Below are 22,735 nucleotides of genomic sequence, written 5' to 3' on the forward strand. Positions count from 1 at the left end.
CATGAGTGGGGGCCTGGTGGAGGCTGCCCCTGCACTGCTGGGGGGTGGGGGTGGTGGGAGACATGGGTGGGGGCCTGGTGGAGGCTGCCCCTGCACTGCTGGGGGGTGGGGGTGGTGGGAGACATGGGTGGGGGCCTGGTGGAGGCTGCCCCTGCACTGCTGGGGGGTGGGGGTGGTGGGAGACATGAGTGGGGGCCTGGTGGAGGCTGTCCCTGCACTGCTGGGGGGTGGGGGTGGTGGCAGACATGAGTGGGGGCCTGGTGGAGGCTGCCCCTGGTGGCTGGGGGGTGGGGGTGGTGGGAGACATGGGTGGGGGCCTGGTGGAGGCTGCCCATGCACTGCTGTGGGGTGGGGGTGGTGGGAGACATGAGTGGGGGCCTGGTGGAGGGTGCCCCTGCACTGCTGGGGGGTGGGGGTGGTGGGAGACATGAGTGGGGGCCTGGTGGAGGCTGCCCCTGCACTGCTGGGGGGTGAGGGTGGTGGGAGACATGAGTGGGGGCCTGGTGGAGGGTGGCCATGGTGGCTGGGGGGTGGAGGTGGTTGGAGACATGAGTGGGGGCCTGGTGGAGGCTGCCCCTGCACTCCTCAGGGGTGGGGGTGCAGGGAGACATGAGTGAGGGCCTGGTGGAGGCTGCCCCTGCACTGCTGGGGGGTGGAGGTGGTGGGAGACATGAGTGGGGGCCTGGTGGAGGCTGCCCCTGCACTGCTGGGGGGTGGGGGTGGTGGGAGACATGAGTGGGGGCCTGGTGGAGGGTGCCCCTTGTGGCTGGGGGGTGGGGGTGGTGGGAGACAAGAGTGGGGGCCTGGTAGAGGCTGCCCCTGCACTCCTCGGGGGTGGGGGTGCAGGGAGACATGAGTGGGGGCCTGGTGGAGGCTGCCCCTGCACTGCTGGGGGGTGGGGGTGGTGGGAGACATGAGTGGGGGCCTGGTGGAGGCTGCCCCTGCACTGCTGGGGGGTGGGGGTGGTGGGAGACATGAGTGGGGGCCTGGTGGATGCTGCCCCTGCACTGCTGGGGGGTGGGGGTGGTGGGAGACATGAGTGGGGGCCTGGTGGAGGCTGCCCCTGCACTGCTGGGGGGTGGGGGTGGTGGGAGACATGAGTGGGGGCCTGGTGGAGGGTGGCCATGGTGGCTGGGGGGTGGTGGAAGACATGGGTGGGGGCCTGGTGGAGGCTGCCCCTGCACTGCTGGGGGGTGCGGGTGGTTGGAGACATGAGTGGGGGCCTGGTGGGGGCTGCCCATGGTGGCAGGGGGGTGGGGGTGATGGGAGACATGAGTGGGGGCCTGGTAGAGGGTGCCCCTGCACTGCTGGGGGGTGGGGGTGCAGGGAGACATGAGTGGGGGCCTGGTGGAGGCTGCCCATGGTGGCAGGGGGGTGGGGGTGATGGGAGACATGGGTGGGGGCCTGGTGGGGGCTGCCCATGGTGGCAGGGGGGTGGGGGTGGTGGGAGACATGAGTGGGGGCCTGGTGGAGGGTGGCCATGGTGGCAGGGGGGTGGGGGTGGTGGGAGACATGAGTGGGGGCCTGGTGGAGGCTGCCCCTGCACTGCTGGGGGGTGGGGGTGGTGGGAGACATGAGTGGGGGCCTGGTGGAGGCTGCCCCTGCACTGCTGGGGGGTGAGGGTGGTGGGAGACATGAGTGGGGGCCTGGTGGAGGGTGGCCATGGTGGCTGGGGGTGGGGGTGGTTGGAGACATGAGTGGGGGCCTGGTGGAGGCTGCCCCTGCAATCCTCGGGGGTGGGGGTGCAGGGAGACATGAGTGGGGGCCTGGTGGAGGCTGCCCCTGCACTGCTGGGTGGTGGGGTGGTGGGAGACATGAGTGGGGGCCTGGTGGAGGGTGGCCATGGTGGCTGGGGGGTGGGGGTGGTTGGAGACATGAGTGGGGGCCTGGTGGAGGCTGCCCATGGTGGCAGGGGGGTGGGGGTGGTGGGAGACATGGGTGGGGGCCTGGTGGGGGCTGCCCATGGAGGCAGGGGGGTGGGGGTGGTGGGAGACAAGAGTGGGGGCCTGGTGGAGGGTGGCCATGGTGGCTGGGGGGTGGGGGTGGTGGGAGACATGAGTGGGGGCCTGGTGGAGGGTGCCCCTTGTGGCTGGGGGGTGGGGGTGGTGGGAGACAAGAGTGGGGGCCTGGTGGAGGCTGCCCCTGCACTCCTCGGGGATGGGGGTGCAGGGAGACATGAGTGGGGGCCTGGTGGAGGCTGCCCCTGCACTGCTGTGGGGTGGGGGTGGTGGGAGACATGAGTGGGGGCCTGGTGGAGGCTGCCCCTGCACTGCTGGGGGGTGGGGGTGGTGGGAGACATGAGTGGGGGCCTGGTGGAGGCTGCCCCTGCACTGCTGGGGGTGAGGGTGGTGGGAGACATGAGTGGGGGCCTGGTGGAGGGTGGCCATGGTGGCTGGGGGGTGGGGGTGGTTGGAGACATGAGTGGGGGCCTGGTGGAGGCTGCCCCTGCACTCCTCGGGGGTGGGGGTGCAGGGACACATGAGTGGGGGCCTGGTGGAGGCTGCCCCTGCACTGCTGGGGGGTGGGGGTGGTGGGAGACATGAGTCGGGGCCTGGTGGAGGCTGCCCCTGCACTGCTGGGGGTGAGGGTGGTGGGAAACATGAGTGGGGGCCTGGTGGAGGGTGGCCATGGTGGCTGGGGGGTGGGGGTGGTTGGAGACATGAGTGGGGGCCTGGTGGAGGCTGCCCCTGCACTCCTCGGGGGTGGGGGTGCAGGGAGACATGAGTGGGGGCCTGGTGGAGGCTGCCCCTGCACTGCTGGGGGGTGGGGGTGGTGGGAGACATGAGTGGGGGCCTGCTGGAGGCTGCCCCTGGTGGCTGGGGGGGTGGGGATGGTGGGAGACATGAGTGGGGGCCTGGTGGAGGCTGCCCCTGCACTGCTGGGGGGTGGGGGTGGTGGGAGACATGAGTGGGGGCCTGGTGGAGGGTGGCCATGGTGGCTGGGGGGTGGGGGTGGTGGAAGACATGGGTGGGGGCCTGGTGGAGGCTGCCCCTGCACTCCTCGGGGGTGGGGGTGCAGGGAGACATGAGTGGGGGCCTGGTGGAGGCTGCCCCTGCACTGCTGGGGGGTGGGGGTGGTGGGAGACATGAGTGGGGGCCTGGTGGAGGGTGCCCCTGGTGGCTGGGGGGTGGGGGTGGTGGGAGACATGAGTGGGGGCCTGGTGGAGGCTGCCCCTGCACTGCTGGGGGGTGAGGGTGGTGGGAGACATGAGTGGGGGCCTGGTGGAGGGTGGCCATGGTGGCTGGGGGGTGGGGGTGGTTGGAGACATGAGTGGGGGCCTGGTAGAGGCTGCCCCTGCACTCCTCGGGGGTGGGGGTGCAGGGAGACATGAGTGGGGGTGGTGGAAGACATGAGTGGGGGCCTGGTGGAGGCTGCCCCTGCACTGCCGGGTGGTGCGGGTGGTGGGAGACATGAGTGGGGGCCTGGTGGAGGGTGCCCCTGGTGGCTGGGGGGTGGGGGTGGTGGGAGACATGAGTGGGGGCCTGGTGGAGGCTGCCCCTGCACTGCTGGGGGGTGAGGGTGGTGGGAGACATGAGTGGGGGCCTGGTGGAGGGTGGCCATGGTGGCTGGGGGGTGGGGGTGGTTGGAGACATGAGTGGGGGCCTGGTGGAGGCTGCCCCTGCACTCCTCGGGGGTGGGGGTGCAGGGAGACATGAGTGGGGGCCTGGTGGAGGCTGCCCCTGCACTGCTGGGGGGTGGGGGTGGTGGGAGACATGAGTGGGGGCCTGGTGGAGGGTGCCCCTGGTGGCTGGGGGGTGGGGGTGGTGGGAGACATGAGTGGGGGCCTGGTGGAGGCTGCCCCTGCACTGCTGGGGGGTGGGGGTGGTGGGAGACATGAGTGGGGGCCTGGTGGAGGCTGCCCCTGCACTGCTGGGGGGTGGGGGTGGTGGGAGACATGAGTGGGGGCCTGGTGGAGGCTGCCCCTGCACTGCTGTGGGGTGGGGGTGGTGGGAGACATGAGTGGGGGCCTGGTGGAGGGTGGCCATGGTGGCTGGGGGGTGGGGGTGGTGGAAGACATGGGTGGGGGCCTGGTGGAGGCTGCCCCTGCACTGCTGGGGGGTGGGGGTGGTTGGAGACATGAGTGGGGGCCTGGTGGGGGCTGCCCATGGTGGCAGGGGGGTGGGGGTGTTGGGAGACATGAGTGGGGGCCTGGTAGAGGGTGCCCCTGCACTGCTGGGGGGTGGGGGTGGTGGGAGACATGAGTGGGGGCCTGGTGGAGGCTGCCCATGGTGGCAGGGGGTGGGGATGGTGGGAGACATGGGTGGGGGCCTGGTGGGGGCTGCCCATGGTGGCAGGGGGGTGGGGGTGGTGGGAGACATGAGTGGGGGCCTGGTGGAGGCTGCCCATGGTGGCAGGGGGTGGGGTGGTGGGAGACATGGGTGGGGGCCTGGTGGGGGCTGCCCATGGTGGCAGGGGGGTGGGGTGGTGGGTGACATGGGTGGGGGCCTGGTGGAGGCTGCCCCTGCACTGCTGGGGGGTGGGGGTGGTGGGAGACATGAGTGGGGGCCTGGTGGAGGGTGCCCCTGGTGGCTGGGGGGTGGGGGTGGTGGGAGACATGAGTGGGGGCCTGGTGGAGGCTGCCCCTGCACTGCTGGGGGGTGAGGGTGGTGGGAGACATGAGTGGGGCCCTGGTGGAGGGTGGCCATGGTGGCTGGGGGGTGGGGGTGGTTGGAGACAGGAGTGGGGGCCTGGTGGAGGCTGCACCTGCACTCCTCGGGGGTGGGGGTGCAGGGAGACATGAGTGGGGGCCTGGTGGAGGCTGCCCCTGCACTGCTGGGGGGTGGGGGTGGTGGGAGACATGAGTGGGGGCCTGGTGGAGGGTGCCCCTGGTGGCTGGGGGGTGGGGGTGGTGGGAGACATGAGTGGGGGCCTGGTGGAGGCTGCCCCTGCACTGCTGGGGGGTGGGGGTGGTGGGAGACATGAGTGGGGGCCTGGTGGAGGCTGCCCCTGCACTGCTGGGGGGTGGGGGTGGTGGGAGACATGAGTGGGGGCCTGGTGGAGGCTGCCCCTGCACTGCTGGGGGGTGGGGGTGGTGGGAGACATGAGTGGGGGCCTGGTGGAGGGTGGCCATGGTTGCTGGGGGGTGGGGGTGGTGGAAGACATGGGTGGGGGCCTGGTGGAGGCTGCCCCTGCACTGCTGGGGGGTGGGGGTGGTTGGAGACATGAGTGGGGGCCTGGTGGGGGCTGCCCATGGTGGCAGGGGGGTGGGGGTGGTGGGAGACATGAGTGGGGGCCTGGTAGAGGGTGCCCCTGCACTGCTGGGGGGTGGGGGTGGTTGGAGACATGAGTGGGGGCCTGGTGGAGGCTGCCCATGGTGGCAGGGGGGTGGGGATGGTGGGAGACATGGGTGGGGGCCTGGTGGGGGCTGCCCATGGTGGCAGGGGGGTGGGGGTGGTGGGAGACATGAGTGGGGACCTGGTGGAGGGTGGCCATGGCGGTTGCGGGGTGGGGGTGGTTGGAGACATGAGTGGGGGCCTGGTGGAGGCTGCCCCTGCACTCCTCGGGGGTGGGGGTGCAGGGAGACATGGGTGGGGGCCTGGTGGAGGCTGCCCCTGCACTGCTGGGGGGTGCGGGTGGTGGGAGACATGAGTGGGGGCCTGGTGGAGGCTGCCCCTGCACTGCTGGGGGGTGGGGGTGGTGGGAGACATGAGTGGGGGCCTGGTGGAGGCTGCCCCTGCACTGCTGGGGGGTGAGGGTGGTGGGAGACATGAGTGGGGGCCTGGTGGAGGGTGGCCATGGTGGCTGTGGAGTGGGGGTGGTTGGAGACATGAGTGGGGGCCTGGTGGAGGCTGCCCCTGCACTCCTCGGGGGTGGGGGTGCAGGGAGACATGAGTGGGGGCCTGGTGGAGGCTGCCCCTGCACTGCTGGGGGGTGGGGGTGGTGGGAGACATGAGTGGGGGCCTGCTGGAGGCTGCCCCTGGTGGCTGGGGGGTGGGGGTGGTGGGAGACATGAGTGGGGGCCTGGTGGAGGCTGCCCCTGCACTGCTGGGGGGTGGGGGTGGTGGGAGACATGAGTGGGGGCCTGGTGGAGGGTGGCCATGGTGGCTGGGGGGTGGGGGTGGTGGAAGACATGGGTGGGGGCCTGGTGGAGGCTGCCCCTGCACTCCTCGGGGGTGGGGGTGCAGGGAGACATGAGTGGGGGCCTGGTGGGGGCTGCCCATGGTGGCAGGGGGGTGGGGGTGGTGGGAGACATGAGTGGGGGCCTGGTGGAGGCTGCCCCTGGTGGCTGGGGGGTGGGGGTGGTGGGTGACATGGGTGGGGGCCTGGTGGAGGATGCCCCTGCACTGCTGGGGGGTGGGGGTGGTGGGAGACATGAGTGGGGGCCTGGTGGAGGCTGCCCCTGCACTGCTGGGGGGTGAGGGTGGTGGGAGACATGAGTGGGGGCCTGGTAGAGGCTGCCCCTGCACTCCTCGGGGGTGGGGGTGCAGGGAGACATGAGTGGGGGCCTGGTGGAGGCTGCCCCTGCACTGCTGGGGGGTGGGGGTGGTGGGAGACATGAGTGGGGGCCTGGTGGAGGGTGGCCATGGTGGCTGGGGGGTGGCGGTGGTTGGAGACATGAGTGGGGCCCTGGTGGAGGCTGCCCATGGTGGCAGGGGGGTGGGGGTGGTGGGAGACAAGAGTGGGGGCCTGGTGGAGGGTGGCCATGGTGGCTGGGGGTGGGGGTGGTTGGAGACATGAGTGGGGGCCTGGTGGAGGCTGCCCATGGTGGCAGGGGGTGGGGTGGTGGGAGACATGGGTGGGGGCCTGGTGGGGGCTGCCCATGGTGGCAGGGGGGTGGGGGTGGTGGGAGACATGAGTGGGGGCCTGGTGGAGGCTGCCCCTGCACTGCTGGGGGGTGAGGGTGGTGGGAGACATAAGTGGGGGCCTGGTAGAGGCTGCCCCTGCACTCCTCGGGGGTGGGGGTGCAGGGAGACATGAGTGGGGTCCTGGTGGGGGCTGCCCATGGTGGCAGGGGGGTGGGGGTGGTGGGAGACATGAGTGGGGGCCTGGTGGAGGCTGCCCCTGGTGGCTGGGGGGTGGGTGTGGTGGGAGACATGAGTGGGGGCCTGGTGGAGGCTGCCCCTGGTGGCTGGGGGGTGGGGGTGGTGGGAGACATGGGTGGGGGCCTGGTGGAGGATGCCCCTGCACTGCTGGGGGGTAGGGGTGGTGGGAGACATGAGTGGGGGCCTGGTGGAGGCTGCCCCTGCACTGCTGGGGGGTGAGGGTGGTGGGAGACATGAGTGGGGGCCTGGTGGAGGGTGGCCATGGTGGCTGGGGGTGGTTGGAGACATGAGTGGGGGCCTGGTGGAGGGTGCCCCTGCACTCCTCGGGGGTGGGGGTGCAGGGAGACATGAGTGGGGGCCTGGTGGAGGCTGCCCCTGCACTGCTGGGGGTTGGGGGTGGTGGGAGACATGAGTGGGGGCCTGGTGGAGGCTGCCCCTGCACTGCTGGGGGTGGGGGTGGTGGGAGACATGAGTGGGGGCCTGGTGGAGGGTGCCCCTGGTGGCTGGGGGGTGGGGGTGGTGGGAGACATTAGTGGGGGCCTGGTGGAGGCTGCCCCTGCACTGCTGGGGGGTGAGGGTGGTGGGAGACATGAGTGGGGGCCTGGTGGAGGCTGCCCCTGGTGGTTGGGGGGTGGGGGTGGTGGGAGACATGAGTGGGGGCCTGGTGGAGGCTGCCCCTGGTGGCTGGGGGGTGGGGGTGGTGGGAGACATGGGTGGGGGCCTGGTGGAGGATGCCCCTGCACTGCTGGGGGGTAGGGGTGGTGGGAGACATGAGTGGGGGCCTGGTGGAGGCTGCCCCTGCACTGCTGGGGGGTGAGGGTGGTGGGAGACATGAGTGGGGGCCTGATGGAGGGTGGCCATGGTGGCTGGGGGTGGTTGGAGACATGAGTGGGGGCCTGGTGGAGGCTGCCCCTGCACTCCTCGGGGGTGGGGGTGCAGGGAGACATGAGTGGGGGCCTGGTGGAGGCTGCCCCTGCACTGCTGGGGGTTGGGGGTGGTGGGAGACATGAGTGGGGGCCTGGTGGAGGCTGCCCCTGCACTGCTGGGGGGTGGGGGTGGTGGGAGACATGAGTGGGGGTCTGGTGGAGGGTGCCCCTGGTGGCTGGGGGGTGGGGGTGGTGGGAGACATTAGTGGGGGCCTGGTGGAGGCTGCCCCTGCACTGCTGGGGGGTGAGGGTGGTGGGAGACATGAGTGGGGGCCTGGTGGAGGGTGGCCATGGTGGCTGGGGGGTGGGGGTGGTTGGAGACATGAGTGGGGGCCTGGTGGAGGCTGCCCCTGCACTCCTCGGGGGTGGGGGTGCAGGGATACATGAGTGTGGGCCTGGTGGAGGCTGCCCCTGCACTGCTGGGGCGTGGGGGTGGTGGGAGACATGAGTGGGGGCCTGGTGGAGGCTGCCCCTGCACTGCTGGGGGGTGGGGGGAGACATGAGTGGGGGCCTGGTGGAGGGTGGCCATGGTGGCTGGGGGGTGGGGGTGGTTGGAGACATGAGTGGCGGCCTGGTGGAGGCTGCCCATGGTGGCAGGGGGTGGGGGTGGTGGGAGACATGGGTGGGGGCCTGGTGGGGGCTGCCCATGGTGGCAGGGGGGTGGGGGTGGTGGGAGACATGAGTCGGGGCCTGGTGGAGGGTGCCCCTGCACTGCTGGGGGGTGGGGGTGGTGGGAAACATGAGTTGGACATGAGTGGGGCCTGCTGGCAGGTTCCCCACAGTGCTGGGGGGTGGGGGTGGTGGTAGACATGCATTGTTGATCAGTAGTGCAAGGTGACATGTGGGTTGGCTGGGGGGCATGCCCATGGTGGATGGGCTGCCTGCGGGACATGAGCAGGGGTGCAGGGTAGTCCCCCGTGGTGTGGGCTGCCTGCAGGGGCCGTGGAGGTTGTGGAGCGTACACCTGGGAGGACCCACACGGCCAATTCACGTGTAGTACTCCCCAGAACCCCTGAAATACACATTCCCTGCTGAAATCGTGTGTGCAACTTCCCGGGCACCCCTGAAATACACGTACCCTGCTCGCACTGGGACAATCGCGTGTGGAACTTCCCGCGCACCCCTGAAATACACGTACCCTGCTCGCACTGGGACAATCGCGTGTGGAACTTCCCGCGCACCCCTGAAATACACGTACCCTGATGAAATCGCGTGTGGAACTTCCCGCGCACCCATGGAATACACGTACCCTGCTCGCACTGGCCCATTCGCGTGTGTAACTTCCCGCGCACCCCTGAAATACACGTACCCTGATGGAATCGCGTGTGGAACTTCCCGCGCACCCATGTAATACACGTACCCTGCTCGCACTGGCCCATTCGCGTGTGGAACTTCCCGCGCACCCCTGAAATGCACGTACCCTGCAGAAATCGCATGTGGAACTTCCCGCGCACCCCTGAAATACACGTACCCTGCTGAAATCGCGTGTGGAACTTCCCGCACACCCCTGAAATACACGTACCCTGCTTGCACGGGGCCAGTCGCATGTGGAACTTCCCGCGCACCCCTACAATACACGTTCCCCGCTTGGCGTTTGCTGTTTGCCAGCCCGGTGAACAGGTCCAGGGTTAGCGCAGCCCTTTGCGATGATTTAGCGATTTTGATGGCTTTTCCTTGCGCGAGGGCGTTCTTGGGGGCGTTACTGGCGCTGCTGCAGGGTCGCTGCGATTCTCTGCGCCACGGCTGGTTTGGAAGCCTAAAATCCATAAATACGCTGTGCGCGGAAATCGGTTTTAGCGCACGTGCCTGGCGCAGTCAATCGCACGCGGACACTCTGCGCCAGCCGCTTGCAACACTTTTCTGCGAAATTCTATGAATTAGCCTGTTGTTATCAAAAATATTCTTTTATTTTGTATCATGCATGGAGAAAAATATGAAAACAGTGTAAAAAAGATCTCATGCCTCAAAAAAAAACATAGCTAAGTCTATGATTCAACAATACATTTTATTCATACAAAACACACAACCAGCTGTGATCAGCGCTATAACTGCTTTTGATCTGCTAGACCATGATATCCTCCTACTTACATCAGATAGGGTCAGTAGATGCTCCCCCAAAGCTATTGCATGGATTCGGTCCTTACTGTCCTGTAGGGTTTCAGATGTGCTCTGATTCTGCTCCTATTGGCTTCAGAGTACCCCACGGGACCTGTCTATCCCCTGCCCTCATTAACCTTTACATTAAGCCTCTTTGTGATCTGCTATCCAAAACCGGTGCCCAAATTCTGAACTACGCACATGACGCACAACTATTAATCAACCTGGAAGGTGACTATGACTCTGATTCCACCAAACTCAACATAATCTATCAAAACGTAAAGCAGTGGATGACTATGCACCAGATGTGCCTGAACAACTCCAAAACCAAGCTCTTACTCTTTGGTCTACCCCATGCCAAATCTAAAATGGACCCCTGATAGGCAAACTTTATCATTGACAGCTGAACAAATCTTGACAAAGAGCAAAGTTAAAATGGTAGGTACCTACTTGGACTCCTCCTTCAGCTCTGATACACAGGTCAATAATGTAGTAAAAACTACACAATACCACCTGAAGCTGCTCAGGCAAGTTAAACTGTTTCTGCAAAGAACTGTGAAACCTTGGCCAGAGCAACTATTCCATCCAGAATTGATTTATGCAATGTGCTCTTAGGAGGCACGATCAAGGTAAACCTCTGCAAACTTCAATAAGTTCAGAATGATTCTATCCGCATAATCAAAAACGTGACCTGCAGAGAGCACATTTCAGAATACACCAAAACATTTCATTGGCTTCGGTGAGCTCCATAGTACAATTTAAGATTGTTACTTTGGCACACAAGTGCATTCATGGCAAAGCTCCTATATATCTGAAAGAAAAACGAATAAACTACCAGCCACAGAGCGTATTGTGATCGGTATACAGTCTTTATAACGAAAAATAAATAACAAACTGTATTTGGGCTGTATTAGAATGTCAATTTTGGAGAAAAGTACTGCGTCTTCCATGCAGCACCTCGATTGTTGCATTAAGATACGAACTGGGCCTAGGGGCACTTCATGAACCATTCAATGGAAATCAATCGCAGTGCTGCGCAAAATGCATCTATCAAACAAAGCACCAGCATATAAGATTTTCGAACCTACAACTAAGAACTCGCATGCAGGAATTTTTGTTGGTATGGGCAAATAAAATCAGGCAAATCTTAGAGATTGCTGATATATCCTGGCAGATGGTGATAGCAACCCCCCAGCTTGCAAAGAAAAAACTAAGACAGTGAAACTGAATTTCGAATGAAGAACTGCTCAGGACAATGCCGTCATCCCTGAATCTGGGTCTGTCTCACAATTGCCAAGAAAAACTACCGAAATACTAAAATGTCCTTCACGACTGCATCGGAATAAGTTTCTAATAAGTTTCTAAGGCTACGCCTGAATTTATATAAGACTAAAGAATTCTTGTGGAGAAGACATGAGACGAAGACCATAGACAATCTTTTTCGATTGTGCACGATTGAAATAGAATCCCTAAAACATCTAATTATAGAATGTTCCACAATTGTGACACAGCGCTCATGTTTTCTGGGGAGATTTGCACCACTCAGTACTAACTTGGAAGAATGGTGGTGTGGGCTGCTGACCGGTAACAACGTGATGTTAACTTGTGCTGTGATTGACATTCTTGAGAAAATGCTGGAGTAGGGGAAAGTTCTTTAATTGATTTAAATCATGCTGATGACTTATTTCTAACGAATGAATTATTGTGTCTGGTAATCATGATAAGACATCAGATTGAAGAATGCTGGGGAGGGCGAGTGAGAAGCAGCGATAACTCTCCATCTTAACTGTATCAAGGAATTCTGGGTTGGATGAATGTGTTGGTTGGATTTATCTGTTTTTTGTTTTTGGTGTTTGTTTTTGTAATTAAAGTTTGTATAAACTAATTATATAACAAAACTGTATGTGGGTCGGAGTAATGGGTTAAATCTTGTGGGGATGTGGTTGGGTGGGTTTTTAGCTTGGGAAAACAGAGGTTTGGGCACCCCCCCAAAAAAGAAAAGAAAATCATAATTTTTTGTCATTATTTTTGTTTTGTTATATTTTCATTTGTTATTGAGACACGTAACCACTGCTATCAGTCAACTGCTTGCTTACTCCAAGCCAAACAAAGTCATGGGAAATGGATGATCATTTCCTTTCCTGGCAGTTTCAGCCTAGAATTCACTTCCCCATGAGTAACGATTGGAAAAAAATGTACCGCTCTTTCATGTACCACTACAAATTATACTACTTGAATAATCCTACTTCACTCTTTAGCTCTTAGGCTGATCTGTGTATTATGTTTTGTCTTGTGTGTCTTTGTCCCGCCCTGACACCTGTCAATTTACCGGTGTGTAACAAATAAATAAATAAATGTCACTACTGCATGGATAGCCTCTTCTAAAAGTTTAGAGGTGTAGTGTACATAGTCTTTAGTGCAACATTAAAATATCTTATAGAAGGCAATAAAGATGATGCTTCGAACATCACCTGGAGGCTTAGAGATCTGCTGCTGACTGTGATGAAGTCCTATCCCATTTCTAGGAGCTTGAGATAATCTGGGGCCGCATATGCCCTCAATCTATGTGATTTAGAATGTAGAAAACATCGTATGTTTTAAGGGGGAAGCCCCAGATTCACTCCTTAGAGACAAGGCACTCCTATTGTGTGAAGTAGCAATGAGGCACCACACCACTTGGGCTTTCCAATCAGGGACATCAGAAGAAGGACATGGGCTTTAATGCTTTCCCAATCCTCATCCCAGTTCCTGGTCTTCGAGCGAACAGCACAGCCTCCACCCCCCATCCAGAAAACAGATACTGCTTCATTATTAAACAGACCAACTGTTCTGTGGAGACTGGGGTTTTATAAAGCTGCTGATAAGAATGCATGCAGATGGGAGTCACTGCCTCAGCACACCCTGATCCACACTCCCACCCATCACCTATGGACAATGAAATTACGCTCACAGGTTAGATATACAGACATAACTAAAATGGGAGTGAACCCTGGGGCATGACAGTGCACTGCATAACATCCAGTAGCACTTCCAGACCTGAGTTAAAGATGGTGGTGGAGTGGGATTCAAACCCTCTGCTGCAGTTGGTACACAATCGTGATTGCCCAAAAACAGGGAGGAATTAAAGCATTTAAGGGCACCATGGGTGTAGGGGAGAAATAGTTGAAAATCCATGCTGAGATCAAACTAACCAATCCTCCAGAAAGCCAAGCCAGAGGCAAGAAGGGAGCGAATCAAGATTGGCACTTCTTAAATTGAAACACTATATATACTGTTAGTACATATAACAGCGGACAAGTGCGGACTGTGAAGGCATCAGGAAGTAGACAGACAACTGAGTAAAGCTTGGGTTACAAACGTTTTTTGAGGTGGTCATTTCCCTACATAACTGAAACTAATGATTGTCTGTATCAGGCAGTCTAACGCAAATGTCTGTCTGTGTCCAAAACCTAAACTTGCCCTCACATCGACTGAATATGGTTTATAGTCATAATGTCGAAACAAAAATGTCGACAAACAAAAATGTCGAAAATAAAATGTCGAAAATAATAATGTCGACATCCTATACTTATAATGTAAAAAGTCATTTTTTTGAAAAAAAAATGTCGACAAAAAAATGTCACTTAAAACTATCAACACCTCACCCAACACCCCCCTGCCACCCCCCCCACACCCCCCACCACCACCCTCCCACCCCTCATACTCAACACATTCTAATTATATATTTATTTATTTATTTTTTCAATAAATAAATAACCAAAAAGAGTATCATTTACTATTGGGGGGGACTCCCCCAACCACCCCTCACCCAACACCCCCCTGCCACCCCCCCACACCCTCCCCAACCACCCTCCCACCCCTCATACTCAACACATTCTAATTATATATTTATTTATTTATTTATTTTTTCAATAAATAAATAACCAAAAAGAGTATCATTTACTATTGGGGGGGGTCCCCCCAACCCCCCTCACCCAACACCCCCCTGCCACCCCCCCACACCCCCTCCAACCACCCTCCCACCCCTCATACTCAACACATTCTAATTATATATTTATTTATTTATTTATTCTTACAATAAATACAAAATTTTGAAAAAATATCGAAAAAATGTCGACATTTTTGTTTGTCGACATTATTGTTTTTCGACATTTATTTGTCGACATTTTGACTGTCGACATTTTGACTGTCGACATTATGACTGCCCACCACTGAATATAATGTATAGGGATGTTAGCATCAAAATGAGAAGTGTTCAAATAAAAGTTCAGAGCTTCTTCCAGCTCTTGGTTGGAACGGGAGTTTGACCTTCCCCAAGATGTAGAATAGTTAACTTTATACAAAAAGAGGGGTTCCCTTCCCCAAGCTTTCAGGTCTCTCAATGTTCCAAAACAACACAATTCCTTAGGATACTTCCCAGCTTTTCTGGCAGAGTTGCCTTTCACCAAGCTCACCAATGTCGATTAATTAATATTAGATCACTCAGGTTTTCCTTGATCTTCAAAAACAAGCTTTTAAGTGGCTTTTCCTTTAGGTCAGTGTACTCAGTCTAGGTGCATTTGTCAGAGTACACGGTCCACCCATTACATGTCACTCAAACAACGCACCTTACTTGCTTCTTCTTCACAGTTTCCCTCCCACTGTTGCAGCTTCACAGTGGTATTGGAGTTCTCCTCTTGGAGCTTTCTTAATACTTGTTTTGCCACCATTCACATGTTATACTTTCAAATATTCTCAGAGCTTTTGTCACTGCTTATTCTTTCAGTTTAGACAGTTCCCTATATTTCTATGGCACTTGCCAATGCTTCTTTTCTTCAGTTTACACAGTTAACAGTTCCTTTTGCTTAGGGAATCTCACCAAGTGCTTTCAATCCAATTGGTATTCAGTCACACTTGCTTTCTTTGGGTTTGGCAAATCATTCAGTCACATTGAATAAACTACCATCAAATTATCAGTTTACTCTCCTGCAGGGAATTTGCAACCTGTTCACAATCGTATTTACAAGTTCAAAGACTTCTGTTTTCCTGGCACTTGCTTGGCCTTGTCAGTTTCATCTCGTTTGCAATTCAGTATTCGCAAAACACGTTCATTCTGTTTTCTCTGTTGCTCCACATTACTGTACCTATTAACAGTATTTATTTCAAGAGGGGCCAGCATTCATATTGCCGAAATGGCCCCTGGTTAACTCGTAAGCGATCCTACCTGTAGCAACCATACAACCACACAACAGCTTCCCATAGTCACCGGGTATGCTGTGTTTAAGTGCTGCTCTCCATGTCGACAGGCTCTCTGTTGCTGTCGCTGCTCCTGGCTCGTCATACCTCTCATCCAGGATTGTTAAACGGAAAATCATATTGTGCCTCCTTCTGATATATATATATTGGCCTAAGCCTAGTCGCTCTGCGAAGAAAACTGCGTTACAAAGATCCGATTTTGGATCGACTTCGCCGCCATTTTAGAATCGCCTGCCATTTTGATTTCTGTTCATATGTGATTCTCTGTTCTAAAATGGTGGACTGTGTTTAACTTGCAACCGAGCCTTCCCGACCTTTGAATCTTGTTAATAGTTAGACTGTCCGAAGGCCGAATGTTTAGACTAGGTAATGAGACCTTGCCCCGAGCATGACTTGTGGTCATAGGATTGTCTGCACTAACAAGCTTCATCCACGAATACACATCGAGGACAATGTTATGTAAATGTCGAACGTGGACACTGGCAGAACTACATTGTGAAGGTATATGTACTAAGGCTTACTGCTAAGTCCAGGGATACATTTCGCCATTGTAACCTGTTGGAAACACAAACCTATGTAATCCATGTGCATATTATTGTATGAGCTATGCGTGAACTATGCGCAAACTCTAGACCGCAGATTATTAACCTATAGAGAGGCAGAACAATATTGCAGGATATGTATAAATAATGCAAATGTTTAGATGTCCAGTACCTCTCGCTCCTCACTCTGATGGGCTGGTACTCATTGCGGGGTGTCGAGAGCCAGGTAGCTATCTGTATCATATCTGTGTTTCTTTGTAACTGCACAGTATTAAAGATCTGTGAATCTTTATAGCCTGTGTTTGGTGTATTTCCTTATGTGGTACTCAGCCTCGATATTTCTTTGCTTTTAAAGATGGCACCCAAATAGGAATCCTCAAGATTGATGCCATCTCGTTGAAGTGTTGATGCAGCTATTGGACCAGGATCGGACGGTGAGAAAGGGGGCCCATTCTTGGATGAGATGCGATACCTCAACAGTACTGCACGACCCCATCCCTGGACGGTGAGCCTGCGGTCCAAGACGGCATCTTGACGAGGGTTCATATATCGAGGCGGCCAGTTTTGCCAAAATCACCAACTACAAGGGTCCTTTGTTGTCTTTAGTAATCCGATTGGACCTCCTTTAGTTCTTTGATCAGGTGAGTCGTGACCCGATTCTTAAGTATCTGTATAATTTGATTTGGCGTATTGTACTCGCGAGCACAATTATTGACCAGGTAACACTAGGAATCTGATATGCCTGAGAAATTGTCTGCCTGCTTCAGGGCATTATTCCGAAGAGACAGACAATCTTTGGAATGTGGCCATCCAGCGCCGCAGGAGGGGTCGCCGGCGTGTACTATGTACTGTAAGTACAGCATTGGTAGTATAGTGTTTAATGATATTTGGCACAGAGAAACTAGACATGCTTCCGAACTTCAGTGGCCGATCAATGGTAGCTTTGAGATTCCTCGTATAGAATATTTAGAGTCTATACTGTTGAAGAAAAAAGCGAGACCTGCAGAATTTGATGTATTACAAAATTGGAAGAAAGAAGCTATGCAGCAACTTAAAAGTAGAGAGAAACATGCGCACCGACATATGTCCAATGCAGAGAAAGCGTTATTGTATGATCAAAACAAACAAACAGAGTCAGTTAGAAATATGGATAGGGCTTTTCAACTTGGCATACAGAAAATATATCTGTCTAAAGATTTTCATGTGTCTGATGAATTAATTGACAAGCTTCTAAATGAACGAAGGCCTGGTGTCACTGCGCCACCTCCGTATGTACCTATTCCTGTTGCTTTACCTCTTACTGCTGTCGTTCCTCCTCCCGTAATAATTCCTGCTCCTCCTATCGTTCCTCCTATTGCTCCTCTTCCTCCGGTTATTGTTCCACCTCCTATCGTTGCTCCTCCACCTGTATCTCAGCCCTTGCCTACTGTTACGGGTCTGGTAGATTTGTCTTCTGCACCAGTGATAGTAACTTTGTTACCGATTGTACAAAATTCTTCTACTCTTTCTCTTCCAAGTGGCTCTGTTCCGCTTGTAGTTGATAAGGGAGTGGAATCAAAGATTGTAAGTCGCAATACTGTGTCTAAAGAGAGAAAGCGTGATTTGACTGCATGGGCTAGACAGTGCATGGACAAAGGGGAACAATCTGATGTTTTTGCCACACTCTCTAATTCAGAATGTTTTCCTGAGAAAAATGTTTTTATCGAAGGACTGGGAATTGATTTATCTGTAATGTGGCACAGACTGAATGATGTAGATCTCCCACAACGGTTGAGGGATTTAATGTTTTTTGCATTGATACTGCAGAGAAAGTATATGAGCATGTTAAGAGGGTTTTTGAGTATAGAAGGGAGTTAGAAAGGTTACGGAATGAAGAATTGATGGTGATAGTTTGAGTGCTATTTTTGTACAGAAACGGTTCCTTCCTCTTTGTAAGTTGATGAGTGAGGAAACACGAATTTGCACAAAAGATGCAATTAGATGGATTTCAGACATGTCGATATCTCCCGTAGAAGTATATGACAAGTATAGTCAGCATACGCCAGAAATGCAGAGGAAAGTGATACAGGTTATGGTACAATACCTACAGGGTGAATGTATAAAAAGAAAGATTTGTTGTCCCGCAGAATTATTGAATATCTATAAGAGAGATTTTTCGTCTGACACTCCTTCAGCTGCTTTAGCGCTCGATTTAGCTCTGTTGCTCAGTAAGCGTTCGGAGTTTCCTATCTCTCAGTTGCCTATGAGAGAATTTCCTCCGACATTTGTCCCAAAAGTTGAGCTTCCAGCTAATGCCGCAGCAGGTACTGCTGCTTACGACATTACTGCACATTGTGTATCACAGTTTGTTCACGTCCCGTTCTCGAGACAGGAAGTGAACACTATTAGACAATCCATCCCAGTTATTAGAAATAATCCAACAGGGTTCTATAAAGAGATAGAATCTGTCTTGCAGTCATCAGTATTTACTCTGAGCGATATAGATTTGTTATTTCCCATGCTCCTACGCATTGATTTGTGGAAACAGATTAGGACTGTAGACAATGCAGCAGGGTTAGAGGACACATGGGATAACATGGTTAGACAAGATAGAGATAGACCAGCTGGCGAGAGACCGCCACACGTAATATTGACTTTGCCTGATAGAATAGTGACAAAATACTTCTTTCCTGAGAAAAGAATTGTCTGGGACAAACGTACTGCTTGTGTCCAAGGAAAGTCTGAGGGTGCTACCAAATTCTTTAATTGGTTTGAACAAGTGTTTTTGGATTTCAGTGGACAAGATTTGAGCACAGAATCTGGAAAACGACTATTTGTAGACAAATCTGTGCGTGGATTTCTACCTGACATCCAGTCGCAAATTATGACTTCTGAGAGCGCTTGGCAAGCTAAGTCTCAGTCTGAAGTGTTGCACATGGGTCAGTACTATGAAAACCGAGTCAATAATGAAAAAGAGAGGATCGAAAAGAAAAAGGGAGACCTGAAAACTAAGGTTTTGTTGCAACAGATTGTCAGGGGTTCTAGAGGGGGTAGTACACAGTTTAGGGGACAGTATGTTCCACAGGGCACTGCGCCGTTGGGTCCTGTACACGCAAACTAATGTGCTTATTGCAGACAAGATGGTCATTGGCGAGCACAATGCCCGATCCTTCAGCAGAGGTCGAATAACACTTTTGGTATTATGGGTAGACGATCCAGAGGCCGCCCTGGGGCAGGGGGTCCTGGTAGAAGTCAGAATTCACAGCCTTTTTCACAAGACAGTCAGTCACAGAGTGTGGATAATATAAACATTTTTGATCATCCTTCTACTGCATATCTCTCCGAAGACCTTCCCTTTGACGATATACTGTTTCGCTAGTAATGCCCGAAGCACGGTTTGTAACTGACTCCTATTCCCGTTAATCAGAAAGGTCCCTACGTTGAAATGATAGTGGGAAATAGCAAACATCTATTCTTGATAGATACAGGAGTGCAGAAGTGCTCCAATGACTATTCACAGGTTCCAAACATTCCACTGTCAGGGCAAACCAATGTTTCTGTAGGGTTTTCTGGTAAACCAGTGGTTAGTCTGGTTTCTTTGCCGATACCGATTACACTGGGTACATTCACGGATCACTGTCCGTTTCTTTTGACAAACGAACTGTGGAGAGAATTTGTTGGGGTTGAATCTGTTGAAGAAATTAAATGCGGTAATTCATTGTTCTTTGGATGTAGTGCATTTGACAATTTCACCACAGCAACTTTTTGCCTCACAGTTCCTGACTAGACCTTTGCCGCCGGAATTTAGTGATGTTCCAGAGTGTTTATGGGCGATTGATGACAATGATGTCAGTGTTTTACAAATTAAGCCTGTTAAAATCGTTTTGAAACCTGGAGTAAAGTTGCCACCTATTCCTCAGTATAGGATCTCGGTTGATAGTGAGCAAGCTTTGAAGTGGATACTTTTCAATTTTGTACACCGTGGGGTAATTGAAGAAATTTCAGGTAGTTTGTACAATAGTCCGATTTTGCCTGTGTATAAGAAAGGAGATAATGCAATTCCTTTACGTTTGATCATTGATCTATGTGCTATCAATAAGATTGTTGCTCCACAATTTCCTATTGTGCCTGATGTAACAACGATATTAAATATGATCCCAGCTTCTGCTACTCATTTTAGTGTCGTAGATCTTAAGAATGCTTTCTTTAATATTCCTATACACAAGGATAGCAGATACCTGTTTGCGTTCACCTTAGGGGGATGCTCGTTTACATTAACCCGTGCGCCGCAAGGATACACGGAAAGTCTGAGTATTTATAGTAGGGCTTTGAAAGAGCAGCTTGATACACTCGAGTTGCCTACCACTTGTACATTGCTTCAATACGTAGATGATCTTCTTTTAGCTGCTGACTCAGAAAACGCCTGTAAGGAGGGCACTGTGTTGTTACTTATTCACCTAGCAAAACATGGACATAAAGCTTCACTGAAAAAGTTTCAATATTGTCAACAGGAGGTCGCCTATTTAGGCTATCTCCTTTCAAAGGAGGGAAGAAGATATGTATAAATAATGCAAATGTTTAGATGTCCAGTACCTCTCGCTCCTCACTCTGACGGGCTGGTACTCATTGCAGGGTGTCGAGGGCCAGGTGGCTATCTGTATCAGATTTGTGTTTCTTTGTAACTGCGCAGTATTAAAGATCTGTGAATCTTTATAGCCTGTGTTTGGTGTATTTCCTGTTGTGTTACTCAGCATCCATATTTCCTTGCTTTACAGGATCTCCATCACCTCGGGTGTATGGAGAAGGATTCTTTCTGACTCCAGGAGGAATGCAGACCAGCTCTGCTATTGGAACCGTTCAAATGCTTCTGCCACAATCCGCTTCCACAGCAATGACTCTGCAGCTCATAGGCACTTCGGGCATGAATCTACCTGGCTTCACCTTTGACTTCTCCTGCAAGCTTTCCCATGGCCATCTCATTAGCTTCACCTGAGTGGGGCATTTATACCGCCTTCTGGTTCCCAGGTGCAGGCACTGTTCCTTTACTGCATAACACTCTTAGTACTCTGCATCCCTCTTCCTCCTCTCAGTACCAGAGTTGTGTTTGTGTATGTACGAGTTCATAAAGAGAGGATGTATGACTCTGGGTTGTGTCATCCTCATTTCAGTACCTGACTGGTGTGTATTGGGAGAGTGTTTTCTGGAAAAATAAGGAAGAGATTGGTAATACACCACAAAGGATTGGGGGATATTTTACTCCTTATAAAAGTGAAATGGTAGATACTGCATCTCACACAAGGGTGTCTCTTCCTCACTCCTATAGTCTCCTCCACCCAGGTGGCCCTCCTTCACATATCCACCACCACGGTCAGGATCCGAAAGTGATGCCCTTTTCCTGGCCACCTCGTAGGAGGATATATTGGGGAAAGAAGTGGGGATGCCCTTAAAGTCCTCACAGTGCACAAGTGCAGTCCGCAGTACAGACATGCTATACTGAGCTTGCTGTTTTGTGTGTTTGAGCACAGGAACACTCTCATTTGTATTTGCCTGGAGGAAGGGCGAACTTTTCAAAACCAGCAGCTTTGCTTGTACAAGTGTGGACAGAAGTATAGTCAGTGGCAGTCTGAAGTGAACGGTAAGAGGCCAACCGTACTCTGTTCACTTTTGCCTTGACACTAGGCCTTGTTTCCTTAGCTGAGCTTCTGTTTCTGTGACATGACATGTAAGGGTGTATATTGACTCAGTGGATGTGGATGTAGTGAAGCTACACACCATTCCTTATTGCTTTCACAATGTACAACCTAAGGGACAATCCATATGAATGACGAAGCACATGCTTGGATCATCTCCCATCTTACTAGCCTTGTAGGACTGGTGTGTCGCAAAAATGCTCTCTGCCCATAACCACCAGTCCTTAAATTCTGTTTGTTCTATTAAGGATAACAGAAAAAAAATGACTGACTTCTGTCATCGGGAAGGTGAGGGCCTTTTGATGGGAGTATTTGTGGAGGCATCACAGATGCACCCAAAGTAGCAACTAACACAAATATAGGCCCTTCCCAACTGGCAAGTACTCATCCCAACTCGCTGCCCATCACACAGTTGGTTCAATGTGTTGCACATATAAATATGATGACTGAGGCTAATGAAGGCTTAGGAATGCAACAGACTACTAACGGCTCATTGCCTCCTTCATTGTTCCCCAAGGACCAAGAATCCTTTGATAACTATATTCCTCTACAAGACATTTCGCTGTGCAAAATGCTGGAATCATTATGTGACTCCCTTCAGCAGGGCCCCAACTCGTTTTTAGCTCAAGCCTGGTGTTGTCCTCTACAGTTCAACTGTATGTGAATATTGGTCTGTGGTCAGAGGCCCCTCTTTAATGCTGCAGAGGATCCAGAATGGATAGGGCAGTTCAAGAACACTCTTGATCCATCGGCGCATGGGGCAGTGTAACCTTCGGAGGACATACTGTGGATGCGCCTTTATTTGCTTCACCAAGGTGCTTTTCCGAATGTTCACCTTCCTCCTTTTCTAACCTATCAGTCTCCTCAGTTCTTGCTGCAAATGGTCCTGTAACAATTGTGGTGGATATGGCTAGCTGTGGTAGAGGTTATGAACCTAAGAATGTGTACAGTATATTCTGTGTGTAGATTAGTGCTTTGCTGCTAAAACTTATTATTTAGGATAACAAGGAGGGTGACATTGGCTACTAACAGTTAGGCCACAAATGGGCTGGCATCGTGACAGGTGCACAAACACAGACTTGGCTGCGTTCAGAAAATAATGCTTCAGAAAACAATGCAAAATTTAGAAGGAGTCTGCAGTGCCTTGCAAGGCGGGATTCAGAGCACGCATTGTAACATCACGAAGGTCCTTCAAAATAAGCATTCATTGTTTATCGTGCAGGAAAGGGAAGGAAGGAGGAGATGGAGTGTAACTTTTTCCCCCCAGACCTCAGAATGCTGTT

The sequence above is a fragment of the Ambystoma mexicanum genome, chromosome 12 (assembly GCF_040938575.1).
Source record: "Ambystoma mexicanum isolate Mex_15411 chromosome 12, UKY_AmexF1_1, whole genome shotgun sequence".
NCBI lineage: Eukaryota > Metazoa > Chordata > Amphibia > Caudata > Ambystomatidae > Ambystoma > Ambystoma mexicanum.